Source organism: Hyaena hyaena, unplaced genomic scaffold, assembly GCF_003009895.1.
Source record: "Hyaena hyaena isolate Hyena2069 unplaced genomic scaffold, ASM300989v1 scaffold_658, whole genome shotgun sequence".
In the NCBI taxonomy this organism is placed as follows: domain Eukaryota; kingdom Metazoa; phylum Chordata; class Mammalia; order Carnivora; family Hyaenidae; genus Hyaena; species Hyaena hyaena.
In genome coordinates, this window is record NW_024081288.1 from 412064 (window position 1) to 430381 (window position 18318).

Here is an 18318-nt window from a genome sequence, read left to right on the forward strand (position 1 = left end):
TTTACATATTGTCTATGGTTTCTTTTGTGCTGCGGTGACAGGATTGAAGAACTAAGACACAGACCAAATGGCCTGCAAAGCAGAAAATATTTACTCTCTGGCCCTTTACAGAAAAAAGTTTGCTAACTCCCGGTTTAGAATGATGTCTAAATGAGTTGAGTTAGAATGTCCTTGATCTGAGCTGTGTGAAGAGGGTAGCCAGAATTCAAACTTTGCTCTTTGAATACGTGCCGTAGGTATAAGTAGAAGATAAGAGTTACTAAATGATTACAGTACTTGTCTTTTAATGCATATTAAATAGTTTTAGTTCTAGAGCAATATTTCACGTTGTCTGTACTTTTAAAGTCAGCTCTTCAGGAAACCCTGCTGTCTGTGACAGCACGAATGGACCCGGAGGGCTCCATACTAAGTGAACTAAGCCACACACAGAAAGACACATACTGCGCGGTGTCACTTATTAGATACGTGATTTTTTTAAAGTTGAACTAGAAACAGAGTAGAATAGTGGTTGCCAAGAACCGAGGAATGGAGGAAATGGACAGAGGTTGGTAAAAGGGTATGCATTTGCAGTTATAAAATGAATAAACTCTGGAGATCTAATGTACAGCATGGTGACCACAGTTAACAGTACTGCATTACATATTTGAAAGCTGCTGAAAGAGTAGAACTTCAGTGTTTTCACCACAGAAGGAAAACAAAGCACGTGAGGTAATGGATGTGTTAATTTGGTGGGAGCCCTTTCATAATATACATCAGATCATCACATTGTGTACTTTAAATATTATAATATTATTTGTCAGTTATACGTGTGTAAAGCTGAGGGAAAAAATAAAGGGCAACCAAGCAGGCTCCACACTGTCAACACAGAGCCTGGTGTAGGGCTTGATCTTCTGAACTGTGAGATCATGATCTGAGCAGAAATCAAAGTTGGGCATTTAACTGACTGAACCACCCAGGTGTCCCATGTCTAGTCACTTTTAAATGTAGAGGAAATCCCAACTCTGACCAGGAGCAGAGCCTGCCATTGCCCCTCACCCCTACACTATACACTTTCTTAAATATTTATTTTTGAGAGAGAGCAAGAGACAGAGCGCAAGCAGGGGAGGGTCAGAGAGAGGGAGACAACAGAATCCGAAGCAGGTTCCAGGCTCTGAGCTGTCAGCACAGAGTGGGACATGGGACTCGAGCTCAAAAGCGGTGAGATCATGACCTGACCCGAATTTGGACGCTTAGTCGACTGAGCCACCCAGGTGCCCCTCACCCCTACCCTATAGTTGGCTTTTCCTCTCATCTGCGTACCTGCCTTGCCAGCTGGCATCAGAAGTCTGTTGAGATGTCCATGGCCTGTTTCTCCTCCCACTTCTTCCCTCGGTCTCAAGGACCAGATGAGCCACATCTGTACTATGCATGCACTTAAAGATGTTTTTAGGCCCAAGTTAACTTTTGTTGCTTGAAATTTAAGCTTCTTAAGTGAGTTGCCTATCACAGAGTTCCTAGAAACAACTCATTTTAAATGTACTATACACATTAAATTTTAGGGTGAAAACATTATTCTCTTGATTTGGAAATTTACCTTTTAGATGACAGGAAAATAAATATCTCTTTGTGCTCTGCACATGTATGTAGAGAGTGTGTGTGTGTGCGCGCGCGCGCATGCGCGCATGTGCTAAAACTGCATTCACTCCTGGGTCTGTTACCACTGTGAAACATAGCTGTCCTAAATACTATGGGCCATACCGCCATGGAGGTGAAACCAGAGTCTGGGTAACAGTCACTCTGCAGACTTTTGCCAGCTCTGTTCCGCTTCTCCAGCTTCCAGAGCAGTCTTCAGATACGGCCGCTAATCCTGGAGGTGTCTGCTGCGTTTTCCTGACTAGGTATTCTAGGGCTCCCAGTGTCATCGACCTCCTCCTCTTCCCTTTCCTTCTCGTACTTTTGGTGGCCTCTGGGGCAGGAGCCTTGCTGGGCTGCTAGTGCTCTCAGTCCCTTGAGGCTGTTCTCCTGTGTTGGCACAGCCCCCAGTGTTGCTAATACAACTGACGTGCCTGACTCTGCCCATGTGGGTGACCCGCTCATCTGGTACCCACTGGATTAGTTAAGGGCACTGATGTGTACTGTGAGGCTCTTGACTCTCTCATCCTCCTGCTGTAGCTAGAGCTTCGGGGCCTGTAGGGGTTGCACATCAGCTTGTTAAGGTTTCTTTGGAAAGCCCCTCTCTGACTGGGATTCTTAATCAAGCCCTTGAAAGCTGAGCTTTAGGTAAGCCTGAGTAACTTAAGGTGCTTTACAGCCATTTTCTGAGTCGTTACTCCCTCATGCTTTGGGGAACCACTAGGTCATGTTGGTGAGCTGCTGTGTTCTCTCGGGACTGCCTTCTTTACTAGGAGCTTCCTTGTTCCCTCAAGAACCTAGATTCCTGGTAAGGTAGGCTGCTCCTAGGCATGTCCTGACAGCTGAGAATCCCACTGGTATCTTAATCAGCTGCTCAAGTGGAGCCCCTCTGTGGGTTTGTGTGTGTGTGCGTGTGTGTGTGTATAATATATGCCCTATTGTGCATACATTTCTATTCCTCTGTCTCCTTGAGATTTTTAAAGCTGGTCAGCTGCTATAGGAAGCCCAGAGCTTAATTTCTACCTTTACCTAAACTATGCCATCTCCTATATTCGTCTGAGATATTGGCATTAGTTTGTCTTCCCGCCCAGATATTCTGCCAGGTACAACCTCTGCCCACTTCACGCCTAAGTGGTTGACCTACATATCCAGTGTTAGTACTTCATAGAAGTTGACTTTCATTCTTCCCAAATCTTCACCTACTTTTGAATCCTAGTCCAAGGATTGTTATCTTCCTTTTTCTAGTTTCTGGAGGTAGGAGTTTAGATTACTGATTTGAGGTTTTCTTTCTTTTTTTTAAGTCAGTAACTTTAATGTTTATTCTTGAGAGAGAGACAGAGAATCCCATTCAGGCTCCATGCCATCAGCATAGAACCCAGTGCAGGGCTCGAACTCACAGGCTGTGAGATTATCGCCTGAGCTGAAATCAAGAATTGGACTCTTAACCCAATGGAGTTGCCCAGGTGCCCCAAGACTTTTTTTCTTTTCTAACATAAACATTTAGTGCTATAAACTTCCCTCTCAGTAGTGCTTTATCTGTGCCTCAAAAATTTGGGTATGTTGTGGTATTTTCATTTTCATCGAGTTCAGTGTATTTTTAAAATTTCCCTTGACACTTCTCTGTGACCCATGGCTTATTTAGAAATACATAATTTAGTTTCCAAATGTGTGGAGATTTTCCTATTATCTTTCAGCTGCTGATTTCTCGGTTTATTCCATTGTGGTCAGAGAATGCACTCCATATGATATCAATCCTATTAAATTTTTTTTAAGTTTGTTTTGTGGCCCAAGCTATAGACTGTCTCACTATATTTTAAGTGGGTGCTTGAAAAGAATGTAGTCTACTGTTGTTGGATGCAGTGTTCTACAAGTGTCAGTTAAATCCTGCGGTTGATTATGTTGAGCTCTGTCTCCTTGCTGATTTTGTCTATTGGCTCTAGCAGTTGTTAAGAAGACAATGTTGAAGTCTCTAACTGTAACTGTGGTTTGTCTATTTTACCTTTCAGTTCAACCAGTTTTTGCTTCATATATTTTATAGCTGATGTTTTGTGTTTTTTTGTTTTTTTGGTGCATACATATTTAGGATTGCTATATCTTGGTAGGTTGGCCTATTATTATTTAGTATTCTTCACGTATGGACTTTTCTTTTTATTGATGCCACTCTTGCTTGCTTTTGAGTAATGTTTTGCATCTTATTTTTTCCCCATTTTTCTTTACTTCCATCCTACTTAATTCCTTATATTTGAAGTGAGTTGTGGTAGATAGCCTATAAATGGATCGTATTCTTTAACATACTCTGCTGATCTCTGCCTTTTGATTGGTGTATTTAGACCATTCACATTTGCTGGTCCTTCAGAGATCAATAAAATGTCTGTCCATAGAATACATTTTCTGGAATCATGTTTGACTTCTTTGTGAGTGACTCTTCAAGTACATTATATAATGGAAAGCTTGATAGATGAAGAGTAAGATGACCTGGGGCCAAGGCTTCCTTTGCTGTACAGCATCTGTGACCTTGGGCAAATGATACCACCCAGTTCCATTGAAAAATGCTCACTGAGCTATTAGGCATCAAATACTGGGCTAGGTACTAGGCATACAGAGAGAAGACATGACACACTCCTTGCCTTCCAGGAATTTAGAGTCCAGTGGGAGACCTATACAAGTAATCAGGTAATTACAAGGTTTAAATATTATGGTAGAGGTTAGTAAGGGCATTTACACAGCTTGGGAGTAGGAGAGAGTGTTAAATAAAGCTTCCGGTAAGAAGTGGTGGCTATGCTGAATTTTAAATGACCAGAGAGATCAACCAGGTCAAAGGGAGCAGAGGATGAAAATTTTGAACATTTCTGAAATTTTTTTTCCCTGTGTTTAAGGTGAGATTGGCAGTCCAGTCAAAACAACACCTAACCACCACTCCAGACACACATATTTAATATTGTATAATCTAGATATCCTCAGGCCTTGGTATCCTGTGGGCTTATTTATATCCAAATTGCACGGTTCTTGGTTTCATTGGCTCCTGCTGGACTTTCAGCCTCCAGCAAAGTGTTCATGGTTAGGTCCACAAGTCATCATAGGGTATCTTGCATGTCTTCATAAATCACTATCGATTATAGTCACCTTTCTCCTGTGTAAATCATTTATACAGTAGCTGCTTAGGGTAGGCAGTAGCGAAGGGGGCAGAATCAATCATAGGCTTCAAAAGACTATTAAATTTACACTTGATTTATGTTATATTTCTAATTCCTGTATTCACCCTAGTGGTGTCTTTTGCATCTCAGTAAGTAAGGATTAAATAATTTTTTAAGAAAGTTCTTTAACCATCTTAATCATTCTTACTCCTTTTTTGAGAACTCCTTTTCCATCATCAGTATTTCTAATAATTGGATAGATACTTGGATGCACAGCATATAAGAGCTACCAGGTAACTGCGTTGGTACAGTGGCTATGCCTTTTAGAAGAGTGTCTGGCTTGGAAAAACAAGAAGAATGACAAAAAAAAAAATAGTTGGAAAGCAAGACTTCAGAGTAGCAGGTAAAAGATTATGATCACTAGCTCTGCAAAAGAGAAGATTAAGAGGGTGCTCCTTCAGTACTTAGAACGTTTTAAACAAAATTTGGTAGTGGCTAGTTATAGGTAGTAAAAACAATATTAGGACTGTATTGCTCTGATGGGTTTAGGAGAAGATGGCAGCATTTCTAGCAGTTGTTGAAATGGATCCCAAAGGGATATAGTAAAATTTCCTAGTTGGGCCTGAAAGAAAAATTCCAAAGTCTCCTTTTTGGGCATTCAGGTAAATGTAGAGGACTTCAGGGGCAGTGGGCAGGATTGGGGAGGGGATTTCTTACATCACCCAACCTTCCCATGGAAATAACAAGACATAGTAGGGAGGTATGGTTGTGGGAATCAGTCCATGGGTTCAAATCTCAGCTCCCTGATCTCTTACTGAGGCTCCATTTTTTAAATAAATGGATAATATGTGAATAGGTATGACTAAATGAATTAAAGAAAAGGGTGCCCCCATGAGTATAGTTCCCCATGCCTCTCTTTACAATCTATTCGTAGCTTGGCTCCCCAAACTCACTGCTCACCAGTTTTTCATACCAGTCTGTAGTCTAATATACAGAATTATTTATAGGGTTTTTTTTGTCTGTTCATTTTATTTTAAGCATGTTGTGCTTTTTCATGTCATGCGTGATATGCCTTTCACCTTGGGAAATTTATCTTAGTCCAGGGCTGGCTTTCCACTTGGGGTACGCCAAAACCCAGTCTTGTTCATATGGAGGATCGACCCCTACTTAAGGATGGACTTGAGGTCACCTGGCTCTTGAAGTCTGATCTGTATAAGTCAAGTTAGCAATTTATTGATAGTGAAAATTCAGCTGATTGCATTTTTGTGTGATGTAGCCACCTCACACCAGCTTGAAAGATATAGTTGTATATATCCCTCTCAAAATCCATGGTGAATGACATCATCATAACAGCTTGAAGTTGACCATGGTGGGAATATCTACATCACAGAAATCAGTAAGCTACAAATTACAGCACATCCCGCCCCAAGCCTAATGTTAAACATTTATCAACACAGCAGTGGTACTCTCTCTCTGTCTCTTTGGATGAGTTGTATGGGAGGCCAAGTCATCGTAAGTGTGGACTCGGACCAGGGACTTTAGTGATGTGATTCTCATGTTTGATGTCATCAGCATGAGAGCTCTTTTTGGTCCTTTTCTGAAACTGTAGTATTCCTGTCTCTCAGCTACAAGGGGTGGGTACTTGGACATGAGCTCCATCTCCCTCTGGGCCATGCTGGGATGGAACTTCTGATTGTGGGACTCTCCTTTTTTTGATCCTTCAGACTGATCCACCTTTTGTCTTCACAGTCCATTGTAAGTAGAATATCAAATAAAATTGTTTGTTTTTACTAAATTGTAATCATATTCTAATCCTGCTTCCCCGAAATAAAGTCACATTCACTTCTTTTTTGCATCCGTGCCCCTCCTAGATTAGTTCTTTTGGAGTTTTGAGTGCTGATAAGCTTTTTGGTCCCCGGTACAGGCAGTATCAGAGTTTGTCCTCGTAGGTGTCCAATCTCTTCCAATGTGTGTTTTAACTAGTTGGTTTTTTTTTTTTCCTCAGAGCAAACACCTACGTTTTGCTCATCTCTAAGATCCCAAGAAGTACCATGCTGTTTGGTTGGTCCATGTCCTGATGATGTGACACTTCCAACATGGAGCCTACATGCCCTCTCTGGATAGATGTAGTAACTATCCTTCCATGCCCCTAGGAAATTTGGAACCTTCCCTTCTTCTCTTCTAAAACTTATCACTCTAGGTTGTGGTAATTTGTTTTCCTCTCCTCTTTATCCATCCACCAGAGCCCAGAGCTCCTCAAAATTACAGACCTTGTAGAGCTTATCTGTCCCTGTATCTGAAGTACCCAGCGTGGTATAGTATCCTGTACATAAATCTGTAGCATGTATAAATTAACGAGTAACATTCTCTGAAATTAAAGGTAATGTGAAAGTTAAATTAGCCTGTGGGAATTTTTAAGATTAGCATGCCTAAGTCCAATTTTTATACTGTGGGTTAAGAATCAATTCCTGGACAGCCTTTTTGCCCCCTTTATAATATTTTGCAGCTCTAATGATTGCTAAAGTATGTGAAAGTGCCTTTGGAAAGATTTCTGTACAGGAAGGATCACATAAAGGAATGTCACTCTGGGTGTGTAACTTTGTCCTGGAATTATGTGGGCAAATGAACTAATCCTTCCATTTAAAGGATGGTTTCTCCCCTGGATGGATAAGGTCCGGCTTCTTTGATGCTGACTCAAAAAACCCTGCCTGTGTGAAGAAAGGATGCCTGTGTTCTCCCTGCAGTTATTTTGTGGGCTCTCTTTTCTCACTGTGGTTTTGACTTTACATGATCCCATCACTGGCAATAAAGATTTGGGTTAAGTACCAAGTATTATTGCTAGTTCAGCAGACAAGAATGCGGAGAGTAAGAGAAGTACACACGCTAAAGAAGGATAAAGGGGGTCGTGGTGGTGGTAGTGGACAAAGAAAACATTGCGTATGCGTGCATATAACATAGGGGATGGAATCCAAAATGTGAGTGGAAGTATAATGTACCTGAAGAAAAAGTGAACAAGTCATAAGTGTACAGCTCCATTGATAATTTTGATGTGAATATACCCATTTAACCAGTGCCTCAGTCAAGAAAAAGAACATTGCGGGCCGTCTGGGTGGCTCAGTTGGTTGAATGCCTGACTTTGGCTCAGGTCATGGTCTCCTGGTTTGTGAGTTTGAGCGCTGTGTTGGTCTCTGCTGGCAGTCAGCTCAGAGCCTGGACCCTCCTTCAGATTCTGTCTCCTCCTTTCTGCCCCTCCCCCACTCGCACTCTTCCTCTCTTAAAAATAAATAAATATTAAAAAAAAAAAAAGATCTACTTAAAAAAAAAAAAAAAAAAGAACATTTCCAGCACTGCAGAGGTCCCCTTCCTGCTTCCTGGCAATGACTGCCCTTCCTTCTACCCCATCAGTTACCAATTTACCACTATACTTAATTCTACTGCTGTAGATTAATCCTATTTTTATACTTTGTGTAGTTGCAGAATATGTGTGTGTATACCTTGTGATCAGTAAACTACAAGGCTTTTTCCAATTTGGGGCTACCACATACAGTGCTCACCTGAATGTTCTTGCACATCTCTTGAAGAATAAATGTGTACATTTCTTTAGACCTGTAACTAAGAGCTTGGTCATAGGGTATGCATGTGTCGGGCTTCAGTAGGTACTGTCCAACAGCTTTCCAAAGCATTTAAACTATTTACAGTCTCGCCAGCAATATATAAGAGGTACCATTTGGCCATGTCTTTGCCAACACTTGCGTTGTTGAGGTTTTGAATTTTAGCCATTCTGATGGATACTAGTGGTATTTCATTGTGGCTTTCTTATTTTCTTTTTATTGAAGTATAACTTGCATGCAGTAAAATGGAAAGATCCTAAGAGTACAGTTTGAGTTTTGACAAATGTATGTACCCATGTAACCCACACTCCAGTAAAGATATGGGTGATTTCTGCCATCCCAGAAAATACCATCATGTTTCTTTTCAGGCAGTATTCTACAACTAGAGGCAACCACTATTCAGATTCCTGTCTCCATAGACTAGTGTTGCCTGTTCTTGCCCCTCATGTAAATAAAGTTATGCAGTGTATATTCTTGGGTCTGGATCACTTTTGGCTTCTTTTGTTCAACATAATGGTTTTGAGATTCAGCCATGATGTCCTATTTATCATTGGTCCATCCTGTGTTATTGCTGAGTGTTTCATTGTATGAATGTTCCAGAATTTGTTCATCTGTTCTTCTGATGGACATTTTGGGGTGTTTTTTTTTTTTTTGGAAGTCTAATTGTTATTTTAATTTGCGTTTCCCTAATAACTAATAGTGTTGAACATCTTTTCATAGTTTATTTCTACTTGAATATCCTCTTGTAAAGAACCTGGTTGAGACTTCTGCCATTTTTCTATTGAGTTGTCTGTCTTGTGATTAATTTATTGAAGTTCTTTATATAGCCTGGAAATGAGTCCATTCTAGTGTGAGAGAATCTCTTCACTCAAGAGTATCCTTTCCACACAAAAACCTATAGAGGAATGTTCATAGCAGCTTTATTTGTAATAACCCCAAACTGGAAACAACCCAAATAGCTTTCAGTGGGTGAATGGTTAGACCCTCTGTGGTACAGACATATAATGGAATAAAAAGAATGAACTACTGATACATGGAACAACTTGGATGGATCCCCAGGAGCATTGTGCTAAATGAAAAAAAAAGAGCCAATCTTCAAAAGTTTATACACCGTATGATTTCATTTATATAACATTCTTGGGGCACCAGGGTGGCTTAGTCGATTAAGCGTCTGACTCTTGATTTCCTCCAGGGTCATGTCATGACCTCACAGGCCCTGAGTCCCAGCCCGACCCCCCTCCTCCCTTTGAGCTCAGTGCTGACACGGAGCCTGCTTGGGATTCTTTCTTTTTCCTGTCTCTCTGCCCCTTCCCTGCTCCCCCACATGATGCACGTGCACAAGCTCTTCTCCTCTCTCAAAACAAATAAATTAAACTTTTAAAAATTTCTTACGACAATTGTATTAAGGTATAATTTACATACTATAAAATTCACGTTTTCTTTCTTTTTTTTTAAATTTTTTAAAATATTTTATTTATTTCTAGGAGAGAGAGACAGCGTGAGCAGGGGAGGGTCAGAGAGGGAGTCACAGACTCTGAAACAGGGTCCAGGCTCTGAGCTGGCAATCAGCACAGAGCCCGACGCGGGGCTCAAACCCACGAACCGCGAGATCATGACCTAAGCGAAAGTCGGACGCTTAACCGACTAAGCCACCCAGGCGCCCCAAAATTCACGTTTAAATATACAGTTCAGTGCTTTACCAAGTTCTGTAACCATCTTCCTAATCCAGTTTTAGAGTATTTCCATCGCTGCAGGAGAATTCTTTGTGCCCGTTTGCCATAGCTCCAACCCCTCCCCCTAGTCCTAGGCAACCACTAATCTACTTTCTGCCTCTAGATTTGCCTTTTATGAATACTTCACATAAATAAAATCATATGCTATATGGTCTTCTGTGTCTGGCTTTCATGTAGCATAATGTTTTTGAAGTTCATGGTTGTGCCATGTATCAATAATTCACTCCTTTTTATTGTTGAATAATATATGTATATACCACATTATGATCATTCACTGTGGATGGACATTTGGGGTATTTCTAGTTTTAGATTCTCATGAATAATGGTGGTGTGAACAATCATGTACATGCCCTTGTGTTAGACATATTTTCATTTATCATGGGTAGATTCCTAGGAATAGAATTGCCGGGTTATATGGTAAATTTCTGCTTAACTCTTTAAAGAAACTGCCCAACTATTTTCCAAAGGGACTGAACCATTTTATAGTCCCACCAGCAATTCCAGGAGACTGTTCCATGTACACCCGAAAAGCACATATATGTATGTTGCTCGTCTTGGTAGGAGTGTTTTGTAAATGCTAGCTAGCTCAGTTTTTTAATACCGTTGTGTAAGTTTTCTATATTCTTGCTGATTTTCTTTCTAGTTCTATCTGTTATCAAGAGTGAGTGTTGAACTCTCTGTTAGTGTTGAATTATCTATTTCATCAGTTCCTTGTCTTTAGTTTTAGCAGTTTGATTATGATGCGTCTGCATGCGGATTTCTTTTGTGTTATGTTTAGTGTCCTCTCAGTTTCTTGGCACTTCTCAGCTATTTTTTTCTTCAGATATTTTTCCAGCATCACACTCATTTTCTTCTCTGTGTTGGATTCCAATTATACAATTGTTAGATCCTTTATTGTTAATCTGCTGGTCCTTGAGGTTTTCTCCCCCTGCCCCCGCCATCTTTTTTCTTTCTGTTATTTAGATTGGCTAATTTGATTACCTGTTTCAAGTTCACTCCCTCCTCCATTCTGCTATTGTGCTCTCCCGGTGAATTTTTTATTTTGGTTTTTAAATTTTTCATTTCTAAAGTTTCAGTTTGATTAGCCTTTATATCTTCTCTTTACTTTGCCAGTACATTGTATTTTAACTTGCTTTCACAAGTGTTCAAGTTCAGTGATTGCTTATTTGACCATTTTGTATAATAGCTGCTTTAACATACTTGTTAGATAATTTCAACGTTTGTTACATCTCTGTTAGCCTCTATTGATTTTCCCATGTGAGTTGGCATTTTTGTGGTTCTTGATATAGCACGTAATTTGGGGTTTTATCCTGGATATTGTGAATATTACATTATTAAATTCTGGATCTTGTTTCAGTCCAGTGGAGAATGTTGATGTATTTGTTTCAGCAGTCAGTTGGCCTGGTTAGGTTCAGAGTGCAAATTCCAACTCCCTTCCTGTGGACTGTAGTTCCAGTGTTACTCTTCAGGTCCTTTGCAGTGCTATTCATATCTGTCCCTTGTGTGACACCCACTGGTCAATCCGGGACCTGGGTGTTCCTGTTAGCTCACTTCTCAAAGTCTTTGACGTGATAATTAGGATCAAGTCCACAGATGCATGGGTGGGAGGTGATCCAAGTCGATCATAAGCAGCTTTATGGGTTTCCTTTCCTGAGCTCTTCTCTTTTGTTATTTTCCTGGTACTTTCTCGTTTCCTAGAGCTTTCCTTTTTGGTCCTCCAGCCAGAAACCACCTACTTTCACGATGCACAGCCTCTGGAACACAAGGGGCAGGCAGACAGAGAAAGAGAGAAAGTGAGCGAAAAAAGCGGGATTTGGTTTGCTCTTTTGGAGCTATAACTCTACTGAACAGAATGTTAAGTTTCCTTTCCCTTGAGAGTTTTAAGTCATAGGCCTTCCTTTGCCAGTTAATTTCATTGCTGCAGCCTCTACCATGGGATTTTCTGGGCATGGAGAAGAGAGGAAAGGGAGAAAAAAACCCAGGGGATTTCCCCCTAGTTTCTCTGAGTTACAGTAGTTCCTGTTTCCCAAAAAAAAAACAAAAAAAAAAAACAAACCCACCTTGCACCAGAACATGCACTCTAACCACAGTGTTCACTCACTTTCAGGTTTTGTTGTGTTGGGCTCTGGCCAGAGAGTACTGGAGGTTAAAAAAGTGGTAAAGTCATCACCGTTTCAGTTGTACTTGGCATTCAGGTATTCTTCCCTGATCTACCTGCTGATACATACTTTAAGAGTTCTCTAATCGCTGCCATGTTCTGTATAAATTTTATCATTGCATTCAGTGGACAGAAAGTTGAGTATGTTTATTCCATCTTACCCGGAGTCAGAAGTCTTAACTGATTTTGTAAGTGATGTTTCGGATTGGTTCCCTTCTTGCCCAAAGTATTTATATCTCTGAAATAATAGTTTTAGAGGTACAGCTTTTGCTGTAATTTAGTAGATACGTTTCTGAGGGTGCGCAGAGGAGCTGTGTTATTGGGCCGACTACAGAAGGATCTCCTGAAAAACAAAGCCACTTTTCTGAAGGCCTGTGTGGTAATCTCACCCGGAAGCACAGTTCTTTGTCCTCTCGTAGCATATCATTGACCTCGTTGTTTTCCTTGGCCCTGCCTCTCTGTCACATTCTCTTACTTCTGTCCTGCTGTTTTCCAGTGACCTTTGCCCCCAGGATTTCATTCATCAAGCCCTTTCTCCTCCTGCCTCCCCTGTTTGTCTCTGGTTTCCCCCGACCACACTCCTTCCTAACATTACAGTCTTGCATTTTATCACCAGACACCGTCTTCCAAGGATAAATACACTTCCCTGTGGCATCTTTGGACGTAAGTGCTTGCACTTGACGGATGGAGAAGCAAGGCTGGGGAGGTGGGGGTGAGTAGTCCGCTTTTGCTCATAGATTAGGGCCAGACCGGAGTCTCCGCAGGGCATTGTGGTGGTCTAGCCAGCTGCTTTTCCAGCATATTCGGGATTTTTCTTCCATGCCATATTTCTGAGGGTAGTGGGGCCAGGCCACATGAAGCTCCAGCACAGCCAGGGATATGGGTCTAGGAAAAAGATAGTATTCAAACCGCACTAACTCATTAATTTGGGAATGTATCAGAACCTTTTGAGCTGTGTTTTGGTTTGGCTTGGTTTGTTGTTAATCTTGAAATATAATAGGAAGAAACTACTAAATAATAGTGCTTTTATGAAAGTCTTTCCTCTTGTTAGTTACGTGGTACCAAATCGCTGCAGGTAGGGAATCCTAAATAGGCAAAAATACATGGACAGAAAGCACATGTTTTTTCATGCTGCAGCATGCTTTCAGTATTTTTATGGTGGAAACACATTCCATAAAAGCCATAGCGGGCTTCCCTGGTGTCTATTCAGACCCATCAGGTTCCAGGCATGTAAAGGCTGCTCAGTTCAACCTTCTGGGCATATATTCACCGTGTACGGATAAAAACTTGTTGGTACAAAAGATACAGTACCTTTTGGAAAGAAAATCCTCAGGTGCATTCTGGTGTCTCATTCATTACCACTGAAATGTCTTACCTTGGCCCGGGAGCATGGCAGCCACAGGGAGCTGCCTGAGTCCTGACCCCACAGTTTTTGTTGCCAGACTGACGCTCCTCGCACAAGGACAGGTCAGTGATACTCGTTTTCCACTGCTAAGACTTTTCTGTTTTCTTCTGGCAGTAGCCAAAGCAGCTAGTTAAAAAGAAAACGCTCGTTATTCTTACTCTTTGGTTTTACCAGTAATATTCATTTCAGTGGGACGTTTCTGTGGCGGTCTCCTTAGTTGTGGGAGCAATTTGATTTTGGTACTGGGAGAACAACTGATCAGTCACAGAAGCAAGCAGTGATTAAATAGGCAACAGTTCAACAAATAATACGGATTTAATTATGTGCGTAAGGTTGACCAGGCATGAGAGTTAAAGTTAGCTTTATTCAAGGCCAGAATAATTTTTGCAATCCCCTGCCTGTATTAATTTTCAGGCCCAATTAAATGAACTAATCCTTATTGATTGTGAAATATTCCCGAGTAACACCATTAAATGCTCTACTGAATTCAGATTGTTGCATTATATTTTAAAGCTTGTCTTGGGAAAATTTTGCTGCATTTTCCATAGCCTGTGAGCTCTAAACTGGGAGGTTCTGGCCCAAGGTTGATGGAATCTGAGAAGTGGAAGGATCTTGGAGGTCACCAAACTCAGATGCCTTCCCAGTGCAGGAATCCTCTCCACCATACTCTGTCAGGCAGGCCGTTGTCTGACTCTTGATCCCATCCCCCCCTTCCCAGCAAAGAATATGTATCTTTCCTCCATGCGATTTTGAAACGACTCACTCCTCCTTCCGTGATAAGTTGTTCTTTATTCCCCAGCCAAGATCTGCCTTTGCCTTCTAGGAACTCTCACCATGGTACCCAGCTCTCCCCTTCATAGCCACACAGAGCAGATCTCCTTTGTCCAAAATCATCAGAGCCATCTATTTTCCTGCTTGCCGTTCCCCTTTTCACCACCTGTGGTCTTCTCAGGCTAAAACAGTCCTGGTTCTTTCCACAGCTTCTTATTTCAAGGGTTCTGATGCAGTGGAAAAATTCAAACAGTAATATAATGAATACTCAACTTTCCGGCAATCAGAATTATCGATGATTGAGATTTTATATTTTTTTCTTAAATAAAGACATTAAAACATTACAGAAATAATTCTTTCCCTGTGATCATCTCTTCCAGGGCTGCCATCCTCCCTCGTCAGTGTCATGCACATATAGGTATGTATAAACATCGAGATTTGTTTTAGAGCTCGGTTTTAATTTACATAAATGGTGCTATATGATTATGTCTCTGTGTTCACACAGGAAAACGTCTTAGACCTTTTCATTTATTTTGTATTAATCTTTCCATATTACTTGTATATATTTGTATAATCTTTCCATACTGTATATTAGTCATTCTGTGTAACGTAATGTTTCTGTCTGTCTGCCTTCTGGGCATATAGTAGGATTGCAGTTCCTGCCCCGTTTGAAGTTAGGTGTGGCCATGTGACTTGCTTCGGTGAATGAAATGTCAACGAAAGTAACGGGTATACTTCCACATGCAAATTTTAAGAGCCAGTATGAAATTTACTGCATTTCATGCCCCTGGCAAATAGAGATGGGGCCTTTGTCAGCCTGGGCCTGTGAAGAACTATGCTTAATTTTTCTGCCAGCTCACTTTAAACATGTAGCATAAGGAATGAGCAGACTTGGATTGTGTTAAGCCACTCATATTTTATGTTCCTTTTGTTACTTTGCCAAACTTAGCCATCCTGGTTGATGGCCACTCATGTTTTACATTCCTTTTGTTACTTTGCAAATTTAGTCCATCCTGGTTGATGGCTAGACCTGTGTCATTGTTTTTAGCTGCTGCAAAGTGTCCTAGAGCGTGAACGGACCTTATTCTGTCTGGCCACTCTCCTCTCGACTGAAGCCTAAATACTTGCTGAAATTTTCTTTTATCAGTAATTCTATACTGGTGACTGTGTAAGTTTGTGAGCATTTCTCCAGGATATGTATCTAGAAATGGGATTGCTGGGTCACAAGGTATAGATATTTTCAGTTTTACAGGATTCTGTCTTTGCTTTCCGAAATGGCTGTGCCAGTTTACATTCTCACCCTTTCAACTGTCATTTGTGTGACATGATTCCCAAATCTTTTTCTAGGTTCCTGTCTCTGGATTCACTTTTGTTAGTCATGTTTTCTGTAATACTCAGACTGAAACTTGCTTGTTACTTGTTATCCAGCTGAGGTAGATGGTATCTTCCCAAATTTAGCCCAGATTGAGTAGCTGCATCACCCTGTGTGGTATTTGCTGGCATCCTGCATTTAGGAAATAGGGTTTTTAGGGGCGCCTGGGTGGCTCAGTCACTTGAGCATCAGACTCTTGATTTCGGCTCAGGTCACTATCCCAGGGTCATAGGATTGAGCCCCACATCAGGAGCCTGCTTAAGATTCTCTTTCTCTCGGGCTCCCTGGGTGGCTTAGTCAGTTAAGTGTCTAAGTCTTTATTGTGGCTCAGGATCGTATCTCACTGTTCATGGGATCAAGCCCCGCATCAGGCTCTGCATTCACAGCTTAGGATTCTCTCTCTCCCTCTCTCTGCCCCTCTTGCACGCTTGCACGCATGCACTCTCTCAAAAATAAATAAATAAACAAAGATTGTCTTTCTCTCCCCCTCTGCCCTTCCCCCCACTTTCTCTTAAAAAGAGGAAATCATGTTTTTGAAATTGGAGTGGCTTTACATACCTTCTAGTTAAATTTCATCCTGTTTTGTTTTTTTTTTTAAATCCTGTTAGCTTCTGTATCCTCCTCTTTCCTCTAATGAATGTTACCCCTCGTAGATCAGTAAGCATAAGTTCACCTACATTACTGATCAGAGTTTTAATCAGCACAGGGCTAAAGGCATAGGTAGCTCTGTGTAGCACTACAAGACCCCTTTCAGGTTTACTTATCTGCAGCCTTCATTCTTCATCTTACCAACTGGAAAATCCTGGTGGCTTTTGTCAGCTACTTCCATGTATATACTGTACTTAAAATTTTTGTCTCGATAAATCAGTCAAGTGGCTGGAACAGAAAGGAGTCTAGGGTAAGTTGAGTGTGTCGTGATTTTGATGAACCCGGGCTAGCTGGTAGTGGCTATTTCTTTCTCAAATGCTTACCCAACTAATGCTTTATTAATTTGGTCTAGAATTTAGTTTGGAGTGAGGTTCACACTTTTTATTTGTAATGATTATATTCCATGCTCTGAAAATAAGGGAGGTTTTTGTCTGTCCGGTGTGTTGGGAGGTCTGGTTTCTGTAAGTTTTCATAGATGAGAGGAAGCAATTCTGCTGTCATAGCTGCAAATTGTTTTTCAGCCCTGAGAGGGAGAAGAACAAGGCAGTTTTTAGGATTATGATGAGGCAGGATGGTGTCTTTTCCCTCCTGCACCACCAGAACCAAACCTGTTCATAGTTTTGGGTTTTGTTTGTTTTGTTTTGTTTTAAATTTTTTTTTTTAATTTCTGGGGGAGAGAGAGAGAGAGAGACAGCGTGAGCAGGGGAGGGTCGGAGAGAGAGGGAGTCACAGACTGAAACAGGCTCCAGGCTCTGAGCTGGCAGTCAGCACAGAGCCCGAGGCGGGGCTCGAACCCACGAACCGCGAGATCATGACCTAAGCGAAAGTCGGATGCTTAACTGACTAAGCCACCCAGGTGCCCCTAAAAATGTTTTATTTTTGCGAGATAGCACACAAACGGGAGCAGCACAGAGGGGCGGGGGGGAGGGCAGACAGAAGACCCAAAGTGGGCTCTGTGCTAACCGCAGCAAGCCCATGCAGGGCTCGAACTCACAAACTGAGGTCCTGACCTAAAGCCAAAGTCAGATGCTCAACTGGCTGAGCCACCCAGGCACCCCAACGTGTTCATAGTTTAAGGAACGACGAAGACTCCCTAGGCCAGTAGGTCAGGTTAGCCTTGCTGCTGGTCTTTCTGTTGTTCTCTGGGACCAACCGCATGTCTAATTTCAGTTATTTTTGTGTTAGGATTCTTAGTGACATGTTTCAGAATCCCAACTCACAACCTAAGAAACAAAAAGTTCACTGGCAGATGAATAGCCTTTAGGTCTGTCTGGCTGTATCCTCACACTCCTCGTAGCCCTGAATCGCCTTCTCTCACCTTTGCTTTCCTCTGAGTTAGTTTCACTCGCAGGCAGGCTGTCTGCAGCGTACGCAATGCCTCTTCCCCAGTGCTTCTGTCAGAACCCTTGGATGGCTTGTTGATACGGCCTTGGTCATGTGCCTTAGACCCAGAAGGTGTGTATTTGGGAGAGAGGGAGGGAGGGGTAGAGTTGCCCTCACCCAGACCACATGGACTGAGAGCAAGCCCTCATTCATTCCTCCTTCATACATTTAGTGAGTGCCCACTATGTGATAGGTGTCATGTTAGGCTCAGAGGTTATCAGTGTGAGCAACACAGGCATAGTCTCTGCCTTCTTGAAGTGCAGAAGTGTTTTAAAAAAATGGACGTTGATGTGCTGACAGTGATAGAGGAGAAATTACTGGTGCTGGAAAGCAGATGACAGAGTTTCTGACGTGCTCTGAGGCAGGTGAGTGAAGGCTGCCCCAAGGAGGTGTTGTTTGGGTTGAAACCTAATGCAAGGAGGAGTTAGACATGTGAAGTAGGTAGGGTGATAACGAATGATGGTGGGGTAGGGGGATGAACAGTATGCACAG

The 18318-nt window shown here is 41.7% G+C and overlaps 1 protein-coding gene across 7 annotated transcripts in view; it reads left to right on the top strand.

Annotated features, from left to right (window-relative positions):
- The window catches only part of LOC120219876 (regucalcin), a 175570-nt gene that overhangs the window by 31287 nt on the left and 125965 nt on the right, over positions 1-18318 (top strand). For 6 of the 7 annotated variants that reach the window (XM_039216770.1, XM_039216771.1, XM_039216767.1 and 3 more), the window contains one exon: positions 14804-14841. The exons of the other annotated variant lie outside the window; for it this stretch is intronic. The gene's annotated coding sequence lies outside the window, so the exon portion shown is untranslated. The remainder of the gene's footprint in view (positions 1-14803; positions 14842-18318) is intronic. 7 annotated transcript variants of the gene reach the window in all.